Raw genomic sequence first — 7,663 nt, 5'->3', positions numbered from 1 at the left:
AAATTATAGGTATCTTATATTATTAGATACATTATTATAAAACATATTTAAGTTATGGAGTTATTGATACTTCAAGTGCAAAATGATGATATAAAACTATGATAAAAATGTACTTTTAAGTACTAATCAATAACCTCTTCTAACTTGCTATAATAATCAATTTTAAACTCATTAGTAGTTAATCCCTTAATACAAACCCTATTATTATATATATTTCTACCCTCTCCATACTCTTAAATATGGAAGCTATATTGATAAAAATGCACTTTTAAGTACTAATCAATAACCTCTTCTAACTTGCTATAATAATCAATTTTAAACTCATTAGTAGTTAATCCCTTAATACAAACCCTATTATTATATATATTTCTACCCTCTTTATACTCTTAAATATGAAAGTTATATATCCACCCACGTTAATCTAAAACAAAAAAAAAATATGGAAGCTATATATCTAATGATGAAGTACCTTTATAACATTGGATCTTTCTTTTAAGACCTAAAGATAACAATTTCAATTTATCAACATTGCTTCTCATGTTATAGACCTGCTTAAAAATAACAACCATTAACAGTTAAAAAAAATTAAGTAAATGTATTTTTATTAGAGTTATAAATTTTTACATGTATTTTAAATCACATGAAAAATTATTAATCTTGTGATAAGAAAATTTGAGCTTCAATAAGATATGAATTTTGGAATAACAAAAATTGATGATATTGCCTATAAGGAAAAACATGTTTTTCTTTAAAATTTTAGAAAAATACAAAAAAATTAAAAATTCTTTATTTAAAAAATACAAAAATATGTTTTTTATTTGTTTACATGCAGCCAAATTCTAAAAAATTTCATACATGTTTTATTAAAAAATAAAAATTATATTTTAATGAGTATTTTCAATATCAATGATGACTTGGTAAGAACCTTTGGTGGGAATAAAAAAACAAAATCTTTACCATTATCATTAAGGTAAAGACCTTATTATTTTCTAAAGAATATGAACATGCTAATTTACCATGTGCGCTCCATTCTGAAACCATCATATATGTAGGCAAATCTTTTAGAGCCCACATCAAAGATGTCCTTAATTGAAAATTTTATTTTCTTGGAATATTATTTGTCAAAGCTATAAATGACCATAACTAATTCAACACATCAATCAATGATTAAAGATAAGCATCTATATTTCTACTTGGACTGTAAGAACCAGGTATAATCATAGATAAGAACATGAATTTTAGCTTCATACACTTCCCTGAAGGTAAATTATAAGCTGATAGTATAATTAGCCAACAAAAATAAGGTGCAGAAAAGGACCTAAATGAATTGAAATCATCGATACTCAAACCAAGATGTATGTTTTATGGTTCTATTAAAAATTAAGGATGCGTCTTATTAAATTCCTTTCAAGCATCACCATCAAAAGAGTGCATTAAGACTTTATCCACTACATCATATGAATGATGTCATGTTATGTGTTCAACTATCTTTGGAGAGATATATAACCTTTATAGTATAGAAATGATTGGAAAACATTTCAGTTTTTTTATATGCAATAAGTGTCATTCCTCTACCAGTATTGGGTTTATATCAAACATGCCTACAAGTTTTGCATTCGATTAAATTTACATCTTCATTGTTGTACAACATAGAAAGTTTAGGCACTTATTAATTTTTTGGTATCTTATTCCAAGAGGTTTCATCATGAATTTTGTAGTATAAAAGTTATTTTTCAGCTTATTTTTTTAAGTAAAAAATGCTTTTCACCCATTCAATGATTTCATTATAACTGATTTCACTCAATCTATAATTTGACTTGATAGTAAAACTCGTTCAATAACTAGTAATCTTTTATGATTTGTGTATCCATCCCATAATGGTTCATCATAATATTTTAAAAGTTCAAAAAATGTAGCTACGTCTTCAATTGTTTCTTCATCTACAAATAAACCTTTGCTTGAATAACCATGATTTATTCTTATTTCATCTATCATCATACTTTTATAACGAGTATTATTATCATTTACAACTTAATATTGTTGCTAGAATTAGATGTTGAGCTAACAATTCTTTATACATGGTATCACAAGAAATATATAGTTCTTTATGTGCAAACCGATACACGTATTTCTCTATAACTCTTTCTTAGAAGATGCATCATCTAATTGGTAGAATGTTTTGTTTTTATACTTCACGGATGAACATCTAATTCCATCTCCACTAATACTCTTTAGATTTAAAAGTGCAAAATTAATAAAACTCCCAACCTTTTTACAACAATCTTTCCTTTACAACCTTTGGGATAAATCTTGATACATTCAAGAATGATCATTCATTACATAGAAAAATTATATAGAATATTGATAATAACATTTATTAATAATATATTAGTCCATTCAAAATTCAACTTTAATAATTAAAAATATATTCACAATCTAATGGCCAATTATCATTTTTACAAAAAAAAAAAAATGTTGCATAAAGAATGTGAACTAAATAAATGTGGCCAATTATCATTTTTACAAAAAAAAAATAATAATGCTGCATAAAGAATGTGAACTAAATAAATCTAACTAACAACAAGTAATTGGTACCCAACTAAATATCTATCATTTGTTCAATCCAAACCTATTCAATATAAATTAATATCATTTAATTGTTATCAATTTTATAAAAAATCAATTTCCTAAAATTTTCAAGTTAACAATAAAATTGATAAAATGTGATTGATACATATTAAATAACCTATAATTTCTTTCATTATAATACACTTAAGTTACATAATCAAACTTAATCTCATCAAATTACCAACAAATTCATTTTTTTTCAATTCCAAACAAATCTTTACATACAAATCATGCTTTATTTTTCTATGAAAAAAATTATAAAACACTTAGATATACAAGCAAACTACAAATACCACATAAAAATATCAATAAATAAACTTAAAAATATAAATGGATAGGTTTTCTTACTTGGTGTAGAGAATATTTAGAAAAAACATTAAACCAAGACAATGATGACAATGATGCTAATAGTACTAAGTGTAGGGTGGCTGAATTTGTGATGATGAAGCCTAAATTTATGATAAAATAGGGGGGGTTGTTGTTTTGATCTACAGTTAAAGAAAAACAAGAAGATGAAGAAAAAGAAAAGGAAGAAAAAGAAGAAGTCAATGGCGAGAAGGGGATGAGACCATTGTCAATTATAACACTTTTAAATTTATTGAAGAAATTTATGACGGAAAATGGTAACAAAATATTTTTTGGTAAGTTCATCGGTAAATTATGATGTGCTATATTAGAGACATAATATTTCTTGATTTTTAAGTATTTTTATTCAATCAACAATTCCATAAGTAATTAGTGATGAAAAATATTATGTTTATAATTCTGTTGTTGTTTAATAATTTTCTGGTAGTGACCCAAATCTCAGGTCACATATTAAACAAATAAACTTAGATCACTCAAAATAATAATGTTGTTTTTAAAAAAGCTAAAAAGTTGAATTGGGTTTTGATCGGGTCACGAGTTAATATTTCAGGTCAGCTCCCATTTGTTTTTAAAATACAAATCGGATCAAGAATATAATCTAGATTAAACTATGAATCGATACATTTGGCTAAGCTAGGTTTAATAACATTACATTTATTACATTTAGTTACCCTTTTTAATCATGGAGATAACTTGGCCTACGAATGACAAATGAGTTTGTTTTTCTCAAATTTTAATCCCGGTCATTCAAACATGAAAGGAGGTTCTAGGAAAGTATTTTTCATGGATGTAATAATTTTGATTAAGACAATTTGCTTAAAACTAATTCTAAAAAAAAAAGTTCTAACATGCAGAAACTAGCATTAGAACGTGTTTACTATTGAAGAAAAATCCAAAGGGGCAAGAGTGATAAGATTGTCCAATAACTTTTAAGAGATTCTTTTATGATGCATTAAAATCATCCAATCTGCTTTTGTTATGACTCAGACATTTCAAGAATTCTTTGAGAGGTTTCTCAAATTGCTTCTTGTGTAGAGAGCATATTCACCTAACCAAGTGATGAGTTACATCTACTATGAGATGGACAACTACGTATTTGGACACTCAATTGTAATAAAAGACTCCATGATTGTTAATTAATCCTTATCTCTATTATTGAGGGTCTGCGTGTGGTACTCCTTCACTAGCATCCTAGCTAGGGCTCGTCCTCGGTGACAAGAACCGAGCTATATCCATTGAAGATTATGATCCCTGCATGCATTGCAAAAGTTCTCCACTTAGACCTTCACGTGTGCACTTGTCTTTTAATTTTTGGGATAGTTCACATAACTCTCTATCCCATTGTTTTATGCATTTGGTTAGCCGGATTCTGATTGACTAGTCTAGCAATGAGGTTTAATTTCGTGTAGTTAGATGATTAGGGTTTTGTTATTCTACTAATGAATCAATCAAACATGATTTCATATAAATTTATATATTAGTTGAGATTATTAAGAGGAATTTTAAAGATGCATTTTTATATCACTTTTATACATTAATTAACAAGAATAAATTTGGCATGAATTGTGTTGCAAATATGTTCATGGGTTACATAAATAAGACTAAACTCAAAAAGATGTTCATAAAGAAATTTGAACGAACGTATCAAACACGAAATCTAACAAAAACAATCATATATATATATATATATATATATATCCAATTATTGAATCATACTTAAAATTTACTAAATGTTTCTACAAGCATAGATTTATAAAGGATTGCTTCGTCAATCATCCGACTCGACATACAGGTTTTCTCCTATTAGACACAATTAGAGTGTTGTTTTAATGTTATAATATTAGTGAATTGCAAAATTTTCTTAAGAAAATATCATAAATTTTTCTCTAAGTCTCTGCAATTTCAAGTTGTATTATTTGAGCTTGAAAATCTTAGTTTTTATTCATCCTACACACCTCATTAAAACTCCTCTAAATATTGGCCACAAAAAATTAAATATAAAAATGAAAAAATAGCAAACCTTAGGGGTTAATAAAGTGACACTTTAAGGAGTAATTGGGCTCGTTGCAAATTCAAGCACCAATTAGCAACCAAGAAAAATACGAACTTTGAATTGATTTTATCTCTCTTATAATTCACTCCTTCCCTGTCGAGTACTCTTGATTTGTGCCAACGATTTGTCATGGGGTTTGGCCATTTGGGCAGGATGAATACAAACCCTTGGATTGGACTATATATATATTATTTTGGGTAAAAAACATGGGAGGGTTTTGCTGCATTGAAGGAGGAGGCAGCTTGGGACACGTGGGTCTAAAAAATGGAGCTTGTCACGAACCCTAGATCACAGATGGAATGGGCGTCTGAATGAGAAGGGATGCATCGGACACATTTAGTTAATGATATGCCCTAAAGGCAACATGTCCACATGCCTATGGAAGATGCTACAAGACATTGGCATTGCTCTTGCTGACAAGCAGGTATAGACATGCTCCAAAAGTGCTTCCTCCTCGATCATACATGCCTCCATGCACTTCACCCCTCAAGAAATGGAGGCATGTATAAATCTTGGAAGAGTACTTGTGCTGGTGGGTTCCATCGCTATAAATCAGTGCATGATGCCCTAGTACTGGCAGCGGCTCTAGATCCCTTGATACCTTCAACGTGACAGTTCTTTCTGGCACAGAGAGTAAGGCTCTGATGGCATGTATGGAAGGGAAGATATAGCCTACAACAGACTGATACATTGATCTGTTGGTCATCAATACATGTTGACAAGCTTGAGGCCACCCTCTCGATAGTGCAAAACTCACTGCCAGCTAGAGTTCAATGGCCTACATGAACGCAGATCATCACTCACCGCGGGTTTGGTTTTAAAAAAAAAACAAATAACCATCCACGCTTCTCAAATACATTTAAAACAAATAACCATCCACGCTTCTCAAATACATTTTTTTAAAAAAATTAATTGAAAATTATAAAGTTTATGCATATATTGAATACATTAAAAATTATTTATGTTATTAAATATAAAAAACAAGATGTTAATGTGCATGCTCAACTTGCATCGCTATGGTTTTACTAATATTTTTTTAACGCAAAAAAATTATTATGTGAATATTATTAACATGTTTTTTTGATATTCAATAAAAAATATAATTATGAATTAAAAGATTAAATTATACATATAATAATATATAATAAAAATGATATACTTAAATAAAAACAGACATATAGAATTTCAAATTAATTTTTAATATAATAAAAAAATAAAATAATATTGTAATTGATTAAATAAAATACTATTTCTTTAGTATTTGTATAATAGTTTTTCAAAACAAAAGTTGAAAGAAAGAAACTTAGAAAACAAGCTACAAAAGAATAAAGATAAAAAAAAATAATGGTATAAATACATCAAGTGTAGAGTGAAAAATATTTAATATATAAAAATGAATAATAATATTTTTTTCTAAAAAAATGTAAAGAAAAAAAGAAAAAAAATAAAAAATATTACAAAAAATAAAGATAAGAAAAAAATAGCAATAAATAGGCAACAATAATAAAAATATCAAGTATAAAGAGAAAAAAATAAAAAAATGTTTTCTAAATTATAAAAAAAAAATTATAATTTTACCACAAAACAAAATTGGCAAAATTTATAATTATACTTAGTATATGTATGATAATATTATCACTGATAACCATGAAAATAATTATTTTGAGATGCCAATGGGGTTTATATACAATTTCATAGGGAGAATCATAGTTTTAAAAAATATAATATGAAAATACAATTATAATGCACTAGATCGATGAGAAAAAAGGTCAGGGTGGCTTGCCCCCTCCCAGACATCCAAAAATTTAAAAATTCGTGAAGCTTTTCAAATATTATAAAATGAGAGTGTAGGTTCTTCTATACATTTATATCTTGAATCTGTTCTTAAATATAAGAGATGCATTTTTTAAATTATTTAGATAAAAAAACTAGTTCCTTGCTAGTGTGTTTGTTGTGTACTGTAACCAGATTTTTTAAAATGTAATCAAATAATATGTAGATTGTAATAAAAAATTTTGCTATTAAATTCAGTTTCACGACGTAGACTTAAAAAAATGTTGATGTGATTTTTTTATTAATATTTAAAGAATTTGTTAAATTCATAATCCAATTGAGTTAGGAACTTTACTAAATATAAAATTTGATTTGCTATTATCTAAATATTAAAAAATAAAATTCAATAAAAACTTTACAATGAATTAAAAAATATATAAAAAGACAAAAACAATTTAACTATATTTTTTAATTAATATTTAGTTAATCTATTAAATTCATTACTCGAGTTATAAATTTTAATAAATTAATTTATTTAAAAAAACTTTATGAGATAAAATCCACATTAAATAATGAATTTATAAAAAAAAACTATAAAAAATAATAATAAAATTCTAAAAAAAAGTACAAGTAAAAATACTGCAATACATTAGGTTTAGCTTATCCAAATTCCAAAGTAGCCAAGCATGTAAACCATTATTTATTTATTTTTTTGATAAGGTGGTCCGTGTTTTTTTAAATTAATAAATTTATCCAGAATGTTTTAGAGGTTGTTGGAAAATATAATTATAATTATTTTTAGAATAGTTTTTATTTAAAAATATATTAAAATAATATATATAT

Source organism: Populus euphratica, unplaced genomic scaffold, assembly GCF_000495115.2.
Source record: "Populus euphratica unplaced genomic scaffold, PopEup_1.0 scaffold89.1, whole genome shotgun sequence".
In the NCBI taxonomy this organism is placed as follows: Eukaryota; Viridiplantae; Streptophyta; class Magnoliopsida; order Malpighiales; family Salicaceae; genus Populus; species Populus euphratica.
The sequence above is the reverse complement of the archived record's forward strand: the minus strand, read 5'-3'. Positions refer to the sequence as shown.